Genomic DNA, 23829 nt, shown 5'->3' with positions numbered 1-23829 from the left:
TCTACTTAAACATCTTGTTAAAAGAAAAAAATCTTAAAATCTTAATGAATATTAAATATTCTAGTTTAATATTGTTTAAATAAAATACAAACCTTCAATATTCCACGCCCTTATTTACCTTGGCACACAGTGTCCAAATTTATTATCCAGAAGAGATCTCAGCGGAGGGCCTTCATCACTCGTTCGCCGGGTCTGTGAAAAGCCATTCATTCGCTTTCGGTCCATTTCGTTCCACCCTCTCACCCTTTGAAACTTCAATTCAATTACAACGCATCCATAAAACATGCCGGCAACTAAATATATTTTTCGAGTAATTTAGTCGGCAGCACACTGACTACCGTCGTTTGTAGTTTTCATAGCCCCTATGGGAGCTATGGAAAGTGCACTCAATGCACTTTACGCCTCGCATTCGCAGTGTGTTGTTTCCATTTCCGGTTTAACAATTGATTGAACAGCATCCCAATATATGGGGGCTATCGTTATCCCCATTTCAATCCTACCCCCTCCACCCGTTTCGAAATAAATGAAATTGCACACTCAAATGGATCTTTGTACGTGTATTAATACTTTTGTTATATTTTTCGCTTTCTTTTATTGAACGTTTCGTCAATTTACATACTCTGGTGTCTAATGTAGCCTATGTTTTTTGCCAAATTTGCATATTCATTTCAATTTTCAGATGCGTTGCCTTTCGTATTTCGTGTCTCGTGTTTCGATTCGATTCGATTGCGTTTTATTGTTACATTATGTGTGGTTTTAGTCGTTTGCTTTAGCTAGTTGGTTTTCGCTCAGACAGTGGTTTTTTCCATTAATTTTTAATGCTAATTGGTAAATTGTCTCAGATATTATGCTTCTTGCATTGATGTGCGTGTACTTATATACGTGTATGTGGTGTTTTTCCGTGTGGTAGTGTGGCTGTATGATAGATAGATAGATATAGTATCTGCATATTTTTTTAGAATTGCGTGGAACTTGTTCTCATTTCGTCTGCAAAATATAGTAGTTTCCATAAGCGAAAGTGCATGAGTTTTAATGTCTCTATGTCTTTGTGTTAATTGGTATACGTATGGACAGTGCGTTTCATTAAAAAAGGTTCAGTAAATTAAAATATTAATGCCGATGGTAAAGAGATACCAATAAATATTCGCTTTCAAATTTATTTATTTAAGTTAGTTAATAGATTTTTAAAAATATATTTAAACAACTGATATATTTTTTAAATTATAGTTTTGAAACGCACTGTATGTGTTGTTACCTTACTCTATATCGCTCAGTTATATAAAGATAGCTAAAGCATCTTGTTCGTGTGTTCAAGAATCCTATATACAGATGATATCGAATTCAGTTTAATAACAAATAATCGTTTAACAGAAATTTAGTAACAATATAAACATTTTAAGATTCGCTAATTTTCAAACGTGGTTTGTTTTGTTTTTATGTATCATTTGCTTTGGTTTTCTTTTTAAAATTAGTATCACTAACAAGCTTTTGTTTTATATTTGCTATGCTGCGAGTGGTGAGAAGAATGGCACCTCTTTTTTTGGGGTCCTCACAAGTAGTTCCTATCACCACTCCTAACATCTTACCAATGTCTTATGTTTTCGATCTACTTTAGTTCAGTTTGTGTGTGTTTTTCGTTCAATTGTGTATTTTGTGTTTGACTTGTTACTAAAGTTAAAGTTTTACTTTTGCTTGGTCGTCAATTGTAAATATATATAATTATATTCGTAGGCATAGAATTTGTAGTATCTATAAATAGGTATATGTAATCGTATATACGCACAACTAATCTCAAGAACCTATGCAATATTGCAACTCTCGTTTTCCTATACAATTTGAAAAATGTACCCGAACTCTTGAGGGTATGGGTGATATCTACTTAGAGCTTACTCTTAAGAAAAGCCAACTTGCCACGCCCATCTTACCTATTTAAGTATGTATAAATGATTTACAAGCTAGAAATTGTAAATTTATGCTACGTAAAGTTGAAAAGGACAATAAAAATAATCTCTGGGATATTTACAGCGGACTTCTAGGGTGGGCGGTTGGATATGTGGGAACTATCGGGGTGCTATCATTATTGCCATCATGGCCTCGACATATGCATACTAAACTGGAAAAATGTTTTGCAATATATTTGTGTATGAATAAATTCCGCTTCTCCACGCTGGGTATTCCGTGTGTTTTTTTTCCTGTTGATGTTCAACTTTGTTTGATGTTGTCAACTTTTTGGTTCGAACTTGTCCGCAGAAATTGTTATTAATAATTTATTGATACAACAATTTGTGATATTTTTAGAATCGTTGCGTGCCATTCAATTTATTTATTTATGCATTTTTAGTGTCCGGGATTGGGCCATCAATTTTACCTAGAGCTCCCTCGTCTATAGTTAATCGATTCTGGCAATGTGCGGATTTGGTTATATACTATGTACAAATTGTTCTAATGTCCAGTTTCGCTGATTTATGCTGCTTTTGGATTTCCAATTTTGTAGCTGCTGGTCGGGCTGCTTTCACATGGCCGATATTAGGGTCATAAAATCTGCAAATAGCGAAGCGAACAAATATGAAAATTAGATTAGCGGTCGTCATGGCGGCGGCAAAGCAAATACATAATTCCAGAGTCTGTCGATAACGCCCGATTGATTCGGCGATGTTTGTTTGGCATATGTGGTTCAATGAATATCACAGTGAAGGGAAATATTCAATTTGCGGTCGAAATTCAGACCACTTATTTGCAGCCCTCAAAAATTCCACTTTATTACTTTATTTTACCTTGTAAATATGTATAACCATCAATCAAAGCATTTTATTGTTGGGTAGTATATCACATTTTAAACTGGTTAAATTATATCATTAAAATAAATTGGCGAATAAATTCTTACCCATACTATTAATATCCCATTTTATCTTGGGTATAAAAAGGCTTGCAACCTCTTCACATTTATGACCTAACACAATATTTACAAAATTAAGATTTAACCGTATTTAATGGCCCCCAATAAATTAAGTTCATGACTCCCAAATTAATGAACTTTTGCTGGCAATTAGCTCATATAAATTTATTACGTAATGCATGAGAGTAATTTCGGGTAATGCGAAAGGGGAAACCATAAACGTAATCTACTCCCGTTAGGAGGACAGCCCCCATTTTTGGTAACTGCCATTGTCAGGGCCTTTGCCATTAGCTCTCAACACTTTCTGGCCATGGCTGAGGCTCATTTGGTATAATGGACCATTCGGTTATTTGTTATTAACCCAAATGGGCATTCAACAAACCTAAAAATCTCCGGAAAATATGGCCTCCCTCTGGTTTTGTGCCAAAATTCTAACAGTAGCAACCAGAATCCAATCGATTTTAATAGTCTGAAACCAAAAGGTTTTCTCAAGGGAATTGCGGGTGAATGTTGGCCCCAGTTTATGACGAAAACAGTGTGTCACAAAGTTGGAATGCGAATAAAATTGGGTGATTGCTTTATTTTCTGATCGAAGTGTTTAGTTTAAGGTTTCGAAAATTAAAAGTTGAAGTATAGATACCTACTGTTTTATATATTACCTAATTTTAGTTACATACCCTATATATATTTTAGGATAAAATCAATTTCTTTTAATTTAATTTAAAACTTTATTTTCAAAGCCCCCCAAGAAAAGGCAAAATGTTTATCAAAAGTGACCTTGCTACCCACTTTCCATTCAGGCCATAATAAGAAGGATATGGGGGCCATGAATTTTCAGAACCTGACAATTTTTTAATCAACACCCAGATGGCCGACAGCAACAAATGGCCCGAAACGAAAAACTCGGCTAGGAAATGTCGCTAACACAAATAAAAAACAAATGCAAAATATTCCCTGGCAATTTTGGCACGTGCACGCCCCACATTGTTGGTGTTGTTATTGTTGTTGTTGTTGGCGATTGTGTGAACCTTGATTAACGCAACAGGAGGGGTAAATAGGGGGGAGGGGGGTGATTGTGCAGGGGTTTTCGGCTGGCAACATCAGCGGTAGGAATATTGTTGCTGTTTGCCAAATCTCTCGGCGCTGTCTCTCTAAATTTTAACTATGAATGTCCTGGGCCGCCAACAACAGCTGAAAATAAGCACTGAGAAAAAAAGTAGGGAAATAAGAAATATTTTTCCAGTTGAAATATATTTCCATAGTTCAGAATATAATATATGTCATAAGAAAGTTTAAAGAACCTAGAAGAAGAAAACATCATTACATTTTTGAGATATTTCATGTTCCTTAAATACATTTTATAATACAATATTTTTAAAAGGTTTTGAAATGTAAAGGGATTTATCAAAAATTCTATCAGAAATCCATCAGAAATTCTATCAGAAATTCTATCAGAAATCTATCAGAAATTCTATCAGAAATCTATCAGAAATTCTATTAGCAATTTCTCAAAAATTGTATCAGAAATATCTAACCAATACTTTAAATTTTGGCCTATATCTCGAAAATATTGATAAGTATTAAAGTACGCTTATACTAATCGGTTTAATCAAATCTAATCTATTCTAATACAAGTTTTTCCTAAGTGTATTTGCCTATTTGTGTGTGTGGGCTGTTTGTGTGCTGTTGGCAGTAAAATTTGTTTACCAAAACCTTCTTAGCTTGGCTTAGTAGCCCCCGCACCGCCATTGTTTGTGTATTTGCATTTCGGCTCCTCTGGCTGTCTTGTGCACCCCAAAAACAGCCCAAAACCAACCATCATCGTTCCTCCCCTCCCCCTAAAATACCCCCCTTAACCCTATACCCCTTCACCTACGCCCCTGGGTGTGAAATTTCATGCATATATGTATCTATGAGTGGCAGTGCGAGCGGGTTTGTTTGTGTGTGTTCGTGAGAGAGTTCGTGCCTCGCCTTTGGCCTTTTTGCAGCTTTTGCTTTTTAGCCACTTTTGTTTGCCTTGCTGTTGTTGCCTTTGTTTGTCGCTCCTTGTTCCCTGTTCCTTGTTCTATGGGTTTTGGCCAGCTCAGAGTCCTTTGACCAGGTTGTCAGCGAAAAAAAACAGGGGAAAGAATAGACCAGACAGAAAGAGAGCTCGGAAAAAAGGCGTCGCATTAAAACATCCCAAGCAAGTGAAATGTAAATCGCCTTGCCGCCACTTTTCCGCTGTCGCGGAAAATGGAAAGTGCATGTGGTCAAGGTATTGTAAGCAGCATAAAAGATATTTTAATAAAAGCAAATATAGAAGAATAACATGCAGAAGATTTGATTTTAGACAAGATATTAATTTTAAATTAATTTTATATTTTAATACTAATATTGAAACAACAAAGTTTAAACATTTAAAAGTCCCTCTACATTATTTATAAATATCCTAGGACTTTAGGCACCTTTTAAAAAATGTATTCTCTAGTTAATTGTATTTTATTATATTTTTATCAAATTTGTATCATTTTAATTTTGAATTTGGGGGCTCCCTAGAAATTACTTTGTGCTAAATTCGGCAGGAATTTGTACTAATATATACCAATTTAAGAATTATATGTAGGTTCTAATAATATTATTAGTTGATAAATATCTTACACTTTACTATACAGGGTAAACCATTGTCGAGGTCAGCTCTCTAAGAACTTTCTGCTTTACGATATTGCTAGAATTTTATATTTCACGGTAGCCAGATGTGGATGGAGGGATATTTGGTAGCGCAGAGGCTTAAAAATATATGAAACCAGCCGCAGCTGCTCGGTGGGCGTGGGGTGTCAGAATCTCGGACTCGGCTTTTTTTTTAGCCACCGGAACCGCAATGTGGAACGTGTTATGCAAATCTGGCTTGGTTTCAGGTCTTGTGTTTTCCCTGCCGGTATTTGGCATTTGGTATTTGGCCTGCAATGGGATCTGTTGACCATCTGCAGTGCCAACCCAACGGTGGCATCAAAAACAATTTAGCTGCTTCGCTCAGCAGTTTTTTGTCACCGGTGTGGCCTTTTTTTCGCCTTTATTTGATTCACTCAAAATGTTAATTTAAATTGCAAACAGTCCATTGTTTCGTGCTTATTGTTCTTTTCATGTTTACCTTCGTTTTGGCCCGGTTTTTTTTGCGCTCTCTCCGCAATTAGCATTGCAATGAGGCAAGGGGTTCGGCTGGGCTGGGTTGTTGCATTAAAAATGATATCCTAAGTAGATTGCACAAATTGCTCGCAATTATATTTAATAGCTCGTACAAGTGGGCTCCATAAACGAAGAACGAGCGGGCCGTTAAAGCTTCGAGTTTGAAATAAAAATATGGGATGGGTTCCCCATTCCATGGCGTTTCCATGCTCAGAGGCAAAAGCAATTTATCAAAAATCGGTCAAGAACACTCGGGAAACGGAAATGGGGAACGCGTGACCTTTTGCCATACAAAAACTGACTTCAACTGTGTGGTTGCCATTGAGAAATAATTGCAAGTGCACTTTGTATAAGCTTCGAATGATAATGGTTTCGATTTCAGAAAAAAACAGAGTTTGTCCTTGGAGACAACTCTTTTTTCAAAGAAAGCAAAAGCACTTTGCTAAAAGGGTCAATTATTCAAAATGCACAAAGGTCAAAGGAATATTTAAGAATTGATTTGAATTGCTTTAAATTTAGGAACTGTAGATTATTAAATGACTAACTAAACTAAAGATTTGTCTTATAATACCAAATATACTAATATTATACCATTGGGTAATTTTTCAAATATCTTACAAATAAGAACTTTTAAACATTTTTAAAGTTCGTTATGGCTAAAAATTTAACAATTCGTTTTAAATTCAAGAAGCTATAGCTCAACAGCTGATACCTCTCGATAAAAAGTAGTAGGTAAGGCATACAGTGTAATAAATGAAGCACATGTCCAATCACTTGTGCCATTTTGTTCGCCAATCAAAGTTTTCAGAGCGCTTGAAAAGGCAACTAAAACAAAAAGACTGAAAAGTTGCTGAACTTTCTGCAGGCCAACTTATCGACGGTCTCCGGGCCACAAAACAATCAAAGCGGCCCCAGTTAACAAAAAAGGGAAGTGGAAGTGGATGTGGGCGTGGCACACATCCGAGGGTAAACAATAAACTTCAATTATGAATATTTCAACAACTGTGGGGGATGGCAAAGTGCAGGCGAAAGAGTTGAAACATGCTCAAGGTGCGACAGCAGCAGGAAAAGGACAAACTTTGGGCAAACTCTCCGTGGGAAAGTTGGGCCGAGAAGGTGAGGAGAGGACAGGTCAGGGGCATTGACTTTGATCTTGGTCCCACGGCTTTGTTTGCCACTCGGAGGCAAATAGTAGAGGGGACAAATTAAACAAACAGCTCTTCGGGAGTTCAAGGCAATTAAATTGGATTTGCGCCTGGCTTAATGGCCATAATAATACGACGGGACTGGCTAATTAATAATTCAATTAAACTTGCCGTCCCCTACCATAAAAGTATTAATTGCTGTCCACAAATCTGGCTTACGTCGATCCCTCAAGTGGCCAATAACCCAGCGAGCCCACCAAGCCCCAGGAACCCACTCAGAAACCCAACCGTCAAACTTCCATTCCCGAAGTGTTGGCTTGTTGCTTCCGGTGGCAGCTCGAAAAACCAATTGCACCTCCACCTCCTCTTTTCTCCTCCTCCATTTCTGAGGAACTGGGTTCCGAGATTGGATTGGGCGATAATAAAAAATGAGCAGTGCCCCATCCCCATTCCCATTCCAACCCCCCCAAGTAGACGTAATGCGATGCTCGGGCAAAAGGGCGACGCTTCCGCTTCCCGTTGGACAACTTCCGGTGGCAGCAGTTTGGCGCCCTGTCATATTGACAGCCTCCACACGGTCTTATTAATATTGAAGTAACGTGTCACGGCTGTGTGAGTGTGTGTGTGTTTGTTTGGCCTCCCAATGGCCGCATAAAATGCTTTGGCAATATGGAAGTGGCAGAGTGTCTTTAACTGTACTGAACAAAACTAGTTAACAGGGATTTTTACTTAACTTAATGGGCAGTTAGAAACAAAATAATTCCTTTTTATTGCAGACTTTATTTGCTAAAGTAATGTATGTATTTATATTTACTAAATTCTTTGTAATAGTTTCTTTTTGTAGCTGTTCAACTTTATAAGGTATAGGGTTTTGCTCGTTAAAGAATAATTCATTTTTATGCGGATATCCATCCAAAATATTATGAAATTCTTTTTTCTGTATCTGTTATCTGTGTTTTTCTGTTAAGAAAAATTCTTATTATGGGGAATACCAATTTTTATAGTTCTTTATTGTTAAAACTTATATAAATCTGCAAAATATTTTGATATATTTTTTTTTGTAACTGTATGAAACGCGTGATAAACATCCGGTGATGGTGAGAGAAAAAAGACAGAGAGCCCAAATTGTATTGCAATAAAATGATTTATTTGGCCATATTTCCATTCACCAACCAGAAAGCCTGGGAGCCACAGGGACTCAAACTAAAAGTGGCCGTAGAGCCAGTGACATGCTGAAATATGCCATTGTCTTGTGGCACGCGTCAAGGACAGGAATCCCGGATTCTCTGTGCGGTGGCTCCCATAAAAATGTAATAATTCCATTGCTGAAAAGGACAGCCTAGACCTGGCATGTGGAGTGTGTTGATAAGACCGCACGGCCGTAGCAAAAGATTTCACATCTCCCTCGGACTGGTTATGTCATCCGCCTTCGTTTTTATTGCAGCCGCAACTTTTATTAAATCGCCATGAGGAACCACCGAAGGAGCACTAAAAGGGAGAAGAGAAAAAATTCATTTTTGGACTGGCCCCTAAAAGTCGAAAAAAAATAATAAAAAAAGGAGTGAAACCTTATCTGCAAATGTCGTTTGCCTTCCTGTCTTCATTCCCTTAACGATCCGAGCGAAGGATTTGGGGGAAAAAAAGGAGTGAAGAAAAGGATTCACTTTGGCCTGTCTCTAATGGCCTTAAAATAGCCTGCCATGAATGCCATTTGCCGGGTTTATCAACGGCAATTGAGCCAAGCCAAGCCATTGACGTAGATAAATTTAATTTACCTTCTATTTGGCTTGCGAATTTATTTATATGCTGATTTTGAAAACGAATTTGCTTGATGGAACAATAACAAGGAGTCCTGTGCGAGCTTATCAAAGGCCAAATTGAGTTAAGTCGGCATAAAAGCAAGCCAACTGCCAAGGGAGTCAGATTCGCTTTGACAGGTCACGGTGGCGTATGCGCAACGTATCACGTATACGACATGTCAGCCGAATATGCGTTTGCCCGATTCTCGCAGATTCGATTTAAGCACGCCCCATCAATGCCATCCAAATAGTTTTCTTTGATTGCTTAACTGCATTTGCATAATGTTTGCCCATCAAATTTACATTTTATTATTTTGCAAATCATTTTGCAATCAGCTTAAAAGAGAAAAAACGTTGAATTTAATCCCCTTTTTAAAATAATAATAACGTGGCATATATTGAATTAAAATAACTAAGCATTTAATTAAAAATTTAGTTGAATAGAAAAACAAAAAGCAATATAAATTATAGAACAGTGTGTGAAAGACAATTGAAAGGCAATCGTTTAATCAATTTGTTGACCAGAATTAGGCCATATAAAAACAGTACATTTTTCCATAATTAATTAATGGGCAGGCAGCAGGAAAATGCCAAGGTTTGATACTCTAAAAAAAAGGGAATGGTAGCTAAATGGCATTTTAATTACAAAATGAAACGAATAGACCGTCAAGGCCTTCGATATTCGACTGTCAGCCAGGGATATGCCCCATTTTGTTGCCTTTGTGATTATTATTATTGTTCTTGTTGGCACGGCGTTGTTACAAATGGTCGAGCTATAAATTGCCAGAGCCATAGTGTCCATCATGTTGAAATGCTTGAATTTTTCATTGCTTGCATTTCAATTTCATGGCCAGCCATTAAAATTGACAGCCCACCCACAAACACACTTACACAAAGAACCCCACAATGTGTTGGGGCGAAAGATAGAATGGTAAAAAAGAGGGCCCAAAAGAATAACCAAAAAGTCGTTTCTTTAGGCCCCCAAAGGTCGCCAAAAAAAATATTTGAAAGTTTTTCATTTTTTATGGGCCTCTCTAGATTTGACTACAAATTTAACAACTCATAAGGTTATATCTCGTATATAAGTGCCCTTACTTCGAACTTTGCTTTATAAAATAAAAACAAGTTACACCTGCTATTAAGCGCAAGAAAAATAAAAATTTTTGATCAGAAAGACACTCGTAAAATGAAGAACTGAAAACAAATTCCCTAAAGGCTTTTGAAAACCGCGATTCTTTATTTATCGTTTTCTTCTTTTTTAGCCGTTGTCAATTTTACTGTTCTCAATTTATTGCATGCGCATTTGTTAGTCTGTGTAGTTTTTCAGTTTTTCCGATTGGTTTTTCCCCTTTCTCCGTTTTTTTCGCAACTCGTTTTGTGCAGGAATTTCCCTAAGTTGCTTTTTTCTCCGCCATCGCCTTAAAAGCATGTTGCATAATTTACGGGCTGTGAACTGCGCGGAATGAAAGGGGCGTATCAGCTGATTTGCTATTGGCCTGGCTTTAACATTTTTATTTCAGTGCCGCATTCGGTGTTTGGCCCCCAAAAAGTGTGCTACACACACATTAAAATGCTTCTTTGCATTTGAGATTTGTGGCTGCAACAGCTGCTGCCACAGTGGCTGGCTTTTCAGATTTTGGCCAAATCATCATTTAGAGTCAAACTGGGCCTGAAAGCGACTAATGTCTGTGGGAATTATGAATGCATAATTCACTGGGGAATGGCGAGGATTATAGAAAATTTTCAAACAAACTAAACATAAATATAACACTGGGAAGTATTTTAATGAAAGACTTTTAAAGTGCTCTGGGCTTGAATGTTTTTGAATTTAATTCATTCACTGCCATTACTTACCAATGAAAATAATTTTTAAATATTTTTTAGCCTAGAAATGACAGAGATTTAAGTTTTCTTCTCAGTGCAGTCTGACAATCTCACAATAACCGAGTGTCCATCTGTTACGCTGATTGATTTATCGCTCGATTGAAACAATTTGATCTGCATGCGCTTGACAATCGCTTGATTTACGCCAGTGCAAACATGGGCTAATCGGCCTCCAGCCATCAAATGTGTCAAGTCAACACTGACCCACAAAAGCCAATGGCTTTGCGATTAACCCACCACTGCCCCACCATCCCACCGGGGAATTCTTTGCCCTCCGCCAAGTCGTCGGTGTGATGGCAACATTAAATTTATGCTCGCTAAACTTTATAATTAATTACATTCGCATAATAAACGAACTTAAATATGAAAATGAAGTGCAAATACAGGCAGCACAATCAGTTGACAAGGGGGGTGGATTAAATTGAAGGGGGGTTTTTGGGGGAAAATCAAGGGGCATGGAAAATGGCTGGTGTACCCAGCGTCGTTTATGCATAAAACAGACAGCCACAGAACAAGCAAAATGGTGCGACAATTTAATGCCGCGTACATGAAATTAATTTGCACAAAATCAATTTCAATTTACATTCAATTTGGCAGGCAAAAAAGGTGTCAAAATAAGCCGGAAAAACTAAGGAAAATTGGAAAGAGTGGGTAAACGAAGGCCACTGATTTCTGACGTCGTGTCATTGTGGTTCTGAATTTTCCGTCAGGGGTGAGAATAAGTGCTAAGTACAAAATCATGAAACATCAAATTTGCATTTAGATAAATACTGATGTGTTAGGCCAGCGATTAGTTAGTGTGGGAATAATTACTGAATGATGTGGTGAAAAAAAAGCCGTTACTTACACGTAATTCATTTTTCATGTAATGAAAGTAAAGTGTAAGTAAGAAATTTAAAACAAAAATTTCTCATGTTTTATAAAGAAGATAAGAAAATTTTGGGTACAGCCCAAGACTCCAGAATCTAGAATCCATAAATACAGAAGATTGATACTTCTATGAAATTGTATTTGAATTCTCTAATGATCTACATTAAAATATTTCTTTTAAGCGAAGGTCCAAATTTTTACCCATTTTCATGATTGATTTTTTCGTAATTCCAATAATTTTTCCAATTCCCATTCAAAATTCCATAACTTCAGTCATTGGATCCCGATTAAGAAGGTTGATACCTCTATGAATTTGTAATTAAATTTCTAATGATTTACATTAAAATATTTCTCTTTAGCGAGGGTCCAAAATTCAACCCATTTTCATGTTCAATATTTCCGTATTTACAGTGGCTTTCAGAATGGGACCCCCAAAACTGGTCCTTTAGATTCCATTACTTCAGTCAATGGATCCCGATTTAGAAGGTTGATACCTCTATGAATTTGTAATTAAATTCTCTAATGATCTACATTTAAATATTTCTCTTTAGCGAGGGTCCAAATTTTGACCCATTTTCCTGTTTGATTTTTTCGTAATTCCAATGACTTTCAGAACTGGATCCCAAAACTGGACTTCTAGATTCCATTACTTCAGTCAATGGATCCCGATTTAGAAAGTTGATACCTCTATGAATTTGTAATTAAATTCTCTAATGATCTACATTTAAATATTTTTCTTTAGCGAGGGTCCAAGTTTTAACCCATTTTCATGTTTGATTTTTTCGTAATTCCAAAGACTTTCAGAACTGGATCCCAAAACTGGTCTTCTAGATTCCATAACTTCAGTCGTTGGATCCCGATTAAGAAGGTTGATACCTCTATGAATTTGTAATTGAATTCTCTAATGATCTACATTTAAATATTTCTCTTTAGCGAGGGTCCAAAATTCAACCCATTTTCATGTTCAATATTTCCGTATTTACAGTGGCTTTCAGAATGGGACCCCCAAAACTGGTCTTCTAGATTCCATTACTTCAGTCAATGGATCCCGATTTAGAAGGTTGATACCTCTATGAATTTGTAATTAAATTCTCTAATGATCTACATTTAAATATTTCTCTTTAGCGAGGGTCCAAATGTTGACCCATTTTCATGTTTGATTTTTTCGTAATTCCAATGACTTTCAGAACTGGATCCCAAAACTGGACTTCTAGATTCCATAACTTCAGTCGTTGGATCCCGATTAAGAAGGTTGATACCTCTTTGAATTTGTAATTGAATTCTCTAATGATCTACATTTAAACATTTCTCTTTAGAGAGGGTCCAAATTTTGACCCATTTTCATGTTTGATTTTTTCGTAGTTCCTATGACTTTTAGAACTGGATCCCAAAACTGGACTTCTAGATTCCATAACTTCAGTCATTGGATCCCGATTAAGAAGGTTGATACCTCTATGAATTTGTAATTGAATTCTCTAATGATCTACATTTAAATATTTCTCTTTAGCGAGGGTCCAAAATTCAACCCATTTTCATGTTCAATATTTCCGTATTTACAGTGGCTTTCAGAATGGGACCCCCAAAACTGGTCTTCTAGATTCCATTACTTCAGTCAATGGATCCCGATTTAGAAGGTTGATACCTCTATGAATTTGTAATTAAATTCTCTAATGATCTACATTTAAATATTTCTCTTTAGCGAGGGTCCAAGTTTTAACCCATTTTCATGTTTGATTTTTTCGTAATTCCAATGACTTTCAGAACTGGATCCGAAAACTGGACTTCTAGATTCCATAACTTCAGTCATTGGATCCCGATTAAGAAGGTTGATACCTCTATGAATTTGTAATTGAATTCTCTAATGATCTACATTTAAATATTTGTCTTTAGAGAGGGTCCAAATTTTGACCCATTTTCATGTTTGATTTTTTCGTAGTTCCTATGACTTTCAGAACTGGATCCCAAAACTGGACTTCTAGATTCCATAACTTCAGTCATTGGATCCCGATTAAGAAGGTTGATACCTCTATGAATTTGTAATTGAATTCTCTAATGATCTACATTTAAATATTTCTCTTTAGCGAGGGTCCAAAATTCAACCCATTTTCATGTTCAATATTTCCGTATTTACAGTGGCTTTCAGAATGGGACCCCCAAAACTGGTCTTCTAGATTCCATTACTTCAGTCAATGGATCCCGATTTAGAAGGTTGATACCTCTATGAATTTGTAATTAAATTCTCTAATGATCTACATTTAAATATTTCTCTTTAGCGAGGGTCCAAATGTTGACCCATTTTCATGTTTGATTTTTTCGTAATTCCAATGACTTTCAGAACTGGATCCCAAAACTGGACTTCTAGATTCCATAACTTCAGTCGTTGGATCCCGATTAAGAAGGTTGATACCTCTTTGAATTTGTAATTGAATTCTCTAATGATCTACATTTAAACATTTCTCTTTAGAGAGGGTCCAAATTTTGACCCATTTTCATGTTTGATTTTTTCGTAGTTCCTATGACTTTCAGAACTGGATCCCAAAACTGGACTTCTAGATTCCATAACTTCAGTCATTGGATCCCGATTAAGAAGGTTGATACCTCTATGAATTTGTAATTGAATTCTCTAATGATCTACATTTAAATATTTCTCTTTAGCGAGGGTCCAAAATTCAACCCATTTTCATGTTCAATATTTCCGTATTTACAGTGGCTTTCAGAATGGGACCCCCAAAACTGGTCTTCTAGATTCCATTACTTCAGTCAATGGATCCCGATTTAGAAGGTTGATACCTCTATGAATTTGTAATTAAATTCTCTAATGATCTACATTTAAATATTTCTCTTTAGCGAGGGTCCAAGTTTTAACCCATTTTCATGTTTGATTTTTTCGTAATTCCAATGACTTTCAGAACTGGATCCGAAAACTGGACTTCTAGATTCCATAACTTCAGTCATTGGATCCCGATTAAGAAGGTTGATACCTCTATGAATTTGTAATTGAATTCTCTAATGATCTACATTTAAATATTTGTCTTTAGAGAGGGTCCCAGTTTTAACCATTTTCATGTTCAATATTTCCGTATTTACAGTGGCTTTCAGAATGGGACCCCCAAAACTGGTCTTCTAGATTCCATTACTTCAGTCAATGGATCCCGATTTAGAAGGTTGATACCTCTATGAATTTGTAATTAAATTCTCTAATGATCTACATTTAAATATTTCTCTTTAGCGAGGGTCCAACTTTTAACCCATTTTCATGTTTGATTTTTTCGTAATTCCAATGACTTTCAGAACTGGATCCGAAAACTGGACTTCTAGATTCCATAACTTCAGTCATTGGATCCCGATTAAGAAGGTTGATACCTCTATGAATTTGTAATTGAATTCTCTAATGATCTACATTTAAATATTTCTCTTTAGAGAGGGTCCAAATTTTAACCCATTTTCATGTTTGATTTTTTCGTAATTCCAATGACTTTCAGAACTGGATCCGAAAACTGGACTTCTTGATTCCATAACTTCAGTCATTGGATCCCGATTAAGAAGGTTGATACCTCTATGAATTTGTAATTAAATTCTCTAATGATCTACATTTAAATATTTCTCCTTAGCGAGGGTCCAAGTTTTGACCCATTTTCATGTTTGATTTTTTCGTAATTCCAATGACTTTCAGAACTGGATCCCAAAACTGGACTTCTAGATTCCATAACTTCAGTCGTTGGATCCCGATTAAGAAGGTTGATACCTCTTTGAATTTGTAATTGAATTCTCTAATGATCTACATTTAAATATTTCTCTTTAGAGAGGGTCCAAATTTTGACCCATTTTCATGTTTGATTTTTTCGTAGTTCCAATGACTTTCAGAACTGGATCCCAAAACTGGACTTATAGATTCCATAACTTCAGTCATTGGATCCCGATTAAGAAGGTTGATACCTCTATGAATTTGTAATTGAATTCTCTAACGATCTACATTTAAATATTTCTCTTCAGCGAGGGTCCAAATTTTAACCCATTTTCATGTTCAATATTTCCGTATTTACAGTGGCTTTCAGAATGGGACCCCCAAAACTGGTCTTCTAGATTCCATAACTTCAGTCGCTGGATCCCGATTTAGAAGGTTGATACCTCTATGAATTTGTAATTGAATTCTCTAATGAACTACATTTAAATATTTCTCTTTAGCGAGGGTCCAAATTTTAACCCATTTTCATGTTCAATATTTCCGTATTTACAGTGGCTTTCAGAATGGGACCCCCAAAACTGGACTTCTAGATTCCATAACTTCAGTCGTTGGATTCCGATTTAGATGGTTGATACCTCTATGAATTTGTAATTGAATTCTCTAATGATCTACATTAAAATATTTCTCTTTAGCGAGGGTCCAAATCTTAACCCATTTTCATGTTCAATATTTCCGTATTTACAGTGGCTTCAAACTTTTACCCCATTTTCACGTTCGGTTTTTCCGAGTTTGGGTTTCTTAAACGCGGGCAAAGTGGCTGAGCGAAAAGCTGGTTTGTTTATAAAACCTTAACAAGCACTAGATTGATTTCCGTTAAAATCTATTTAAACATGGCTTTACTTCCAGGGCATATAATGCACACAATTTTGGGTCTGTTTGGTGTGCGGTGTATGGTTTACACCAGCAAGTAATAGAATCCATGGCAGGATAATGTGGACATGAGAAGCGGCTTCAAGGAGCAAACACAAACACACACAGATATGCTAGATTGCATGGCTTAGTTGTGTGGCATGTTTGGCTTTAACCTTCTCCCTCACTCCACCACTTACCCCCTCCCTCTTTCAGCCATATAGTATCATCATCAATCAGGACCAAAACAGATCCGATATGCATGTTGTGTTCGCAAACGATACTCCTGGGCAGGCCAATTGGTAGGCACAAATCAAAAGGATTTACTCCCGGGAACCAGGACATTCAAGTATATATTATCCATATTTTATACATATTTGATCAAGCACAGTTCACAGGGGACTATACTCGTAATTTATGACCAAACTTAATTAGATTGAAGTTGCTGATTTAGTGAGTTGCTGGGATAACAAGTGTTATTAGTTTGCAAATTTATCTTTATAAATTGGGAACTTGTTTTAGGAAAAATGTACAAACAAATTTGTTTACAATAAGTTGAATAAATACAAAATAATGGAAAAACGAAATCATCTTTGTTTTAGGTACACTTCATATTAATCATAATCGTTATCTTTGTCAACTCGCAATAATCTAAATAATTCAAGTGCTGGGCAAACCCAGATTTTCATTCTGATAATCTGAAGCGCAAATAGTTAAATAAATGCATAATTGAGCACTTAAAATGGCAGGCATTCATGGCAAGTCTCAAAATGGACAGAAACCTACTCAGATATCGTGTGTGTGCACTTAAAAATTTCATTGCCTGCTTTCAGGCTGCAAAACTGGGTGAAGCGGAAAAACAAAGGCGTAGGGAAAAGCCAAGGGAAATGCTCGGGGGCAAGGAAAAGCGAGGGGAAATCGCCTCGGGGCCAAGCCTATGCAAATGTGATCCGAGAGCGAGCTCATGGTAATTGAATCACGCTGCGAGTTGTAAGCGAGTTGTAATGCATTTCCCCAGTTTTCCCCGCCCCAAAAATTTTCCAAAAGCGCCCCCAGGCTAGCCATTAGAAAAGTGCACGAATGGGTGGTTGGGTGGTTGGATGGTTGGATGGTTGGGTGGGTGGTGGTGAAGGTTGGGTGGCTGTATTCGTGTTTGACAAACGGCATTTCAATGCTTTCAACGCACACGCAAACTAACAAACAAACAAATAGCAAATATCATTACAGCGACTTACACATGCAACGGCTGGCTGACAACTACAGAAATACATTTGATACATAAACAGCTAAAGTCAATAAAATAATGCAATACATGATTATATAAGTAAATATTTCAATTTATAATTCAAAAATAAAAATGATTTATTTTTGTCACAGATACTTTCCTTTTTGGATAATATAAGTTTACATTAATAAACCATTTTAATAACATTTTTATAATTTTAGGTTCTGAAGATCTTATAATCGAAACCTACAAAAATGATGCTATATGCTATAAACTATTTTTAAAAGAGGCAACAAACAAACAAATTCATAGAAGATCTGTTCAAAAGATTAAGAATGCACAGTTTTTGAGAGTAAAAACTATTTTCGAAAATTTAGTGCTATTATTTTGAAGGCTTCTGTATACATGAACGCTGAAAAGGATATGAAAGCCGGGGACGACAACGAGCATACATAAAAGATGAAGAAAAATTGCATATAAATACGGAAAACACTTGCAGGGGCGGTGAGAAAGGATAGTAGGGATTGTAGGGATGGTAAGGATGGTAAGGATGGTAAGGATGTTAGGAGATGAGAGAGCTGCTTGCGATTGTCAAGTGGTTGTTCGGATGGGAGGCGAAGACAAGCGCTCTACCGCCGATTGAACTTGCCTTGACGTATACGTAATTTATGCAGCTGTATACGTACAGTGGAGCCTCTATAACTCTAAACACCAGATGCGTTGCAGAACTTTAATTAATATTTAATGATTATTTTACAGAAATTATTTTGACTGCCTTGAAACTACTTCAATTTATATACTACCGGTAAAATAAGTTTTCAAAAAACATCCATTAAAGGAAAATCTATAGGTACTTTTGTTTTAAATCTTCAAGTGATTGTAAAACCGTAAAATATATACATTTTATTATTATTATTATTATAAATATTAATTATTAAAGGTTCGTATTCCTTAGATCATCAAAAAGTTTCATTTAAATAAGTTTGACTGTGCAAGGGTGTACCTATGTAATATACATGCGACTATATCTGAATAAAGTATGCATAATCGCATACATAACACGTACATATATCATCTTGGTTTCCCCCATACATCTTCATTCAATATACAGTCCGTTATGTCAAAAGCATTTTCGCGTTGACGACAACAACAATAGCTGTGAAATAGCATTAAAAAAGGCGACAGGGAGTGAAAAGTGGGGTGGAAGTTGAACTCAGGATGGATGGCGACAACATCAACACGTACTAAACCGGAATGTCATTTAACCCCTTGCAAAAAGACAAAACTAATTCTAATAAAAGGGTAACAAAATACAAGGAAGTCACAATTTTACAGTCTAAAACTTCAGATTACTTTAGAAGCGTATATATAAAATTATTGGTCGTAAAATAAGTCTTAAAAAGTACAATTTGTTTCTTTAAATTCTTAACATAATCCTACCAATCCTGACTGGCACTTGAATATTTTTGTTTGCCTGGCAGAGGAGACTTTTGTATTTCTTTCTTTGGCTTATTCTTGATTATGTATTGTTCTATTTTCTTAGCTTGGCCAACTCTCTATCTTACTGTTTTCCCTTGACACATTCGTTTTCTTTAAAAGACCAACAAAGGGTTAAGCCTGTGACATTTGGCCTCACTCTGCCTTTAAATTCAAATGTTCTTTCATGTTGTATGTTTCTGCTGGCTTAGCCAAAAACTGGAACCAAAGTCTGTCTAGGAAAAGATATAGCCACAACACAACAAGATAAATCCAACAAAATAAGCTCAAGATACAGCTTCAGTTGTATCACACGAAAAGTCTCATAAAGATTCTAACATTTTGTGGTATATTTATTTTAGCTTTTTGTGTTATGAAATGTTTTATAATTATTCAATATAAAACATTTTTAAGTATAGGCCCATTCTGAATAAAATTAAAAAACAGATTTTTTGAAAAGAAATAGGGATCGGTTTATTGTGTTTTTTACTGTTCAAAGCAACGTGTTCTTCATCTTTGGGTTCATTTTGTCCAAAACCATATTTTTCCAGTCTAGATCCCCCTTTGAAATTTGGCTGCTGAGAGCTGTAATATCATTGCACATCATTGGTCCATCGTTTGTATTGGCAGTGCGTAAACTTTGAACTGCTATGCAAACGATGACCCGAAAGGGGGGTGGGGAAAGTGGTTAATGGGCGGAAAAAAGGGGGGCAGTTGTCAGTACATTTGGGCGGTAATCTTGGCATGCACAATGGGCCCTCGATGACGTCGCGTGTGTGTTTGCTTACGGCCTATCTGGCAGCCGCAGTGGCTGGAAACATTTTGGCCTCGCATGCAGCACAAACAACTCGAGGTGGGTTTAAAAAGAGGCGTTGTTGAGGGGGGTAGTTAAAAAGGGAGAAGGGGGCGGTGCAGGTAAGCCGGTGCACAGGTGAACAGGTGAGCGAGTGCAAAAACAGCCGAGGGCCCGTTTTCGCGGCCCGTTTGCACTGCAATTAAGTGTCTGGCCAAGAACAAATGCACGCAATTTTGCACTTGGTTCACATTTGGCACAAACGACAAACCTAATTACCCTGAAAACCAAAATCAACGTGCAAGCATGCTCACACATTGTGGTGCCCTTTAATGTAGTCAAAAATAAGAAATCCCTTTTAAGTGAATTTGGAAAATGGTTCCAAATAAACCAGCAGTGATATTTGCAAGGCAATAATTTAATACTGAACATCTCTTTAAAAAATGTTTTAAAATTGTTTTTAAGATTTGCAATACAATTACAAAACACCAAAAATAGTTATAATTTTTTAAAACAACTAATTAGTTGTATATATAATTATCGGGAAAAAACCTAGATCTTCAATCTTTAAATGGAATAATATTTTAAACCGATTAAGACTATTAAATATGACATGTATACCTCATAAATAGAGCTGTCTTGGTCCTATTTTAATATAGACAAAAATAAACGATATGTTTTAAAGGTGTTATAATATTTCTGGCCAACGATATCGGCACTTGCTACCTTGCAACCCGCCCCCATAACCATAACCATAACGCAAAAAGACGCACTCAAAATACCCATAAAACACTTACACTCACCAGTACACCCACACCCGCACTCACACTCAAGTAAAATACACACACACATGCCCCTTTATACACTCACTGTGGAATGGGTGTAATTAAATATGAAAACATATGTTTCCCCTTTGTTTTTTCACAGAGGCCAGAACACAAAGTCAGAGAAAAATCAATAAGGACTCCGAGGTCCACGGAATTCGCAATTTATTTACCATATTTATAAAGGGGCCTCCAACGGGGGAGGGGGGCGTGGCAACTGCATTCGGCAATTTGTATTTAAGTAAGTTAAGTAAATCAGTTGACGAGTCGGCGAACGCAAATCGTCAAATATTTATAAGCTGCCAGTTGAGCTCGCTACAAATTTTATGGCAACCCAGGGGCGGGGTCGAAGTTAAGGACTTTTTAGGGGGGCTATGGAGGGGGAGATGGCCTAGTGGCTTTGTCAATTATGGGAATTATGAGCAGTGAGTGCGTCAGCGGAATGGCTGTTCAAGCTCATCCACCGCCAACTTTATGCTTCTTCCCCTACGACTTTTCTCCCCTGGCAATTGCGTCAGCAGTTAATTTTTATGTATTTTTAAAGGGCCCCCTCTCCGGGTTTTTGGCCTTATTAAGTAGGCCCTGGCATATTAACGGCCATAAGCGACAGGCCAGATAAATATCGCGAGAACGATGAGCACTCGATATGAATTTATGCACTTCACTCGAGTGTTGGGCCCTAAAAAAAGGAAAATAACTTGAGAACAGCCGGTAGATTGAAATAATGCCCACAGAATGCGAGAGACAGAAGATTTTTTGTTCTTCTCGTTATCAGCGTTTATTTGAAGCATATATGGGGGAATGGAACGAAAAACTCAAAGTATTGTTGAAATATTAAAGAAGAATTAGGTTTTTCTTAGGACTACAAACTACCATCTATACATTTTCGAGATTATCATTACATTTTAACGATTTCTTTAATGAATTATATAGTATGATAAGCATTATTCCTAAGGAGAACCATTTTTTTTAAACCACCTTAAAAAACATTTGACTTTTTAATAATACAATAAGGATTTGCATACATAAATCCAATAAATCCAAACACAGGGTAACTGAAACCAAGCTCATTCTCGACGCATTCGAGAGTGCACTGAGAAAACGGGGCGTATGAGTGATGGGGACGCAGAAAGCACAGGATGATGAGCTTGTTGTCGATATGCCAAGATAAAGCCAGCAACTTGTTGTTTTTGTTTCTGCTTTTCATGTTGCCATAGCTGTTGTGATTCCTGCTGTTGCTGCAATGTGTAAGCTTGAAGTTCATGCACAGACAATTACAAAGAGGGTGAACCAAGAGGGCGATGTCGAATGGTATAGGGGGTACTATACATATGAAGTGGGTCTGCGCTTCCTTGCCGCTATCTGTACTGTGCTCTTGCCCCGTTATTGTTCCCCGATTTTACTCCCCCGGATCCGGCAGCTGCCTCATCTACACAATTGTTGCATTAAATAAATGTTTTTTGTGCCAGGGCCCGCTTTACGTGCTTACATTCGGGAGCAGAGAGGGAAATTCAAGACTCTCAACTAGAATATTACATATTTTATACAAATAAATATTTAGATTTCCAAAAATAATTTGATTAACAAACATAAGAAAATTATTTAAGTCCTAGATCAACTAAAAGATACATTTTCGGTCCCAAAAATTTTGAGATATGAGTTAGCAAAAACAATTTAAATACTATAAATTTAAGGCCAAGATACATGGTATATTGTTTAAATACATTTTTATTTTAATCCTAATTACTCAGGAGGACTTTTTTGTGCCCATACTTGATTATTTTGCAGAGCATACTCCTTTTAATTAATTTACAAGTTCTTTGTTTATTTCTTTTCAAATTAAGACATTGTCAAGAAACTAAGATTGCGACAACCATCCAATATTAATTGTTTTCTGTGCACTAAAGAAGGCATTCCAGCTGAAAAACTGGGAGAGTGCCTTCCAGGCACAGACGTTGATAGATTTCCATGCATGGCCGACACTCATGGGCGAAGGAAACGGAAATGGAAATGCCAGGGTTGCAGGGATGCAGGCAGGGCTGTGGAAATTTAGAAAGCTCACTCACTCACTTACACACACACACACACTGATGGCTGTGTTTGCGGTGTGTGCAATGCGTTTTAATGAGTTTTTTGTTCTGCCGTAATTATTTTTGCAGTCTGTTATACTTGTAAGCGTAAATATCCTTGAAGAGTCGGCAATCAGGCCCAGAGCCATTTTAATAACAAAAAATCCTAAATGCAGGAAATGCAACACTTTCCTTTTGGGTCTATTTGTATAAGTAACATGAGCCACATGAAAGAAATGAAAGAATGGATATCAAAGCAGTTTTATTAAAATATTTTCATGTTCTTATTTATGGAATTTGATTTTGCAATTCCAGGCTTAACATTTTAATCCCTTCTTTGATTTCCTTCGATCAATAACTTTCAAGAAATTCTTTCATTGAGTAGTTGGTCTAAGAAAACAAAATGGCCTAATAAATTATAAATTCCTTGGCAGATTTCTTTGGAGGGCTTTTCAAGGAATGGCAATCAGCAAATGGAAACAGAAATGCAAATGCAAGTGGCAGGGAACAAAGGCTACAGCATTAATCGCCCACATATGTTCGCCGGTGGAATTATGATGTTGATATTTCATATTTACATTTGTAAAATTGGAACACCACAAATGCAAATCTCCCCGCCTTCTGTCAGTCGTTCTGTGACCATTATTATCGGTGCTGCAGCAAATTGGCAGAATGTCCAGACCAACTGACATCCCTGCCATTGTTTACATTAATTTGATTTAAAATGCAACGCCAGCGAATCGGGCTTGCTAAGCTGCCAACTGTAAACAATTCATGATTTCGCAATTTCTGGGGCATGACGCCAGTCTCATTAATTAAAATGTTATTGAAGGCCTTCTCTGAGACAGCCGAGGAAAAATATAGCCTTTCTCCATTGCGAATTTGGCATCATACATATTTTACACTTCCATTGTCTTAATGATTTATGATATTTTATTTTCCTACATTTTTTAAAAATCGATATAAACATATATGCATTTTGTTAGTTAGCTAGAAGAACGAAGAGGTGTATTTAACATATTTCACACTTCCATATTTTATAAAAAATCAAGAATATATATAATATTTTTGTTAGTTAGCTAAAAGAAC

General features: G+C 36.6%; 1 protein-coding gene across 2 annotated transcripts in view; it reads right to left on the bottom strand.

Annotated features, from left to right (window-relative positions):
* Nucleotides 1–546: 546 nt before the first annotated feature.
* Nucleotides 547–23829, bottom strand: part of LOC118877720 (patj homolog) — a 34094-nt gene continuing 10811 nt past the window's right edge. For both annotated transcript variants that reach the window (XM_036817643.3, XM_036817645.3), the window contains one exon: nt 547–2541. The gene's annotated coding sequence lies outside the window, so the exon portion shown is untranslated. The remainder of the gene's footprint in view (nt 2542–23829) is intronic.

The sequence above is a fragment of the Drosophila suzukii genome, chromosome 3 (genome assembly GCF_043229965.1).
Source record: "Drosophila suzukii chromosome 3, CBGP_Dsuzu_IsoJpt1.0, whole genome shotgun sequence".
NCBI lineage: Eukaryota > Metazoa > Arthropoda > Insecta > Diptera > Drosophilidae > Drosophila > Drosophila suzukii.
The sequence above is the reverse complement of the archived record's forward strand: the minus strand, read 5'-3'. Positions and strand labels throughout refer to the sequence as shown.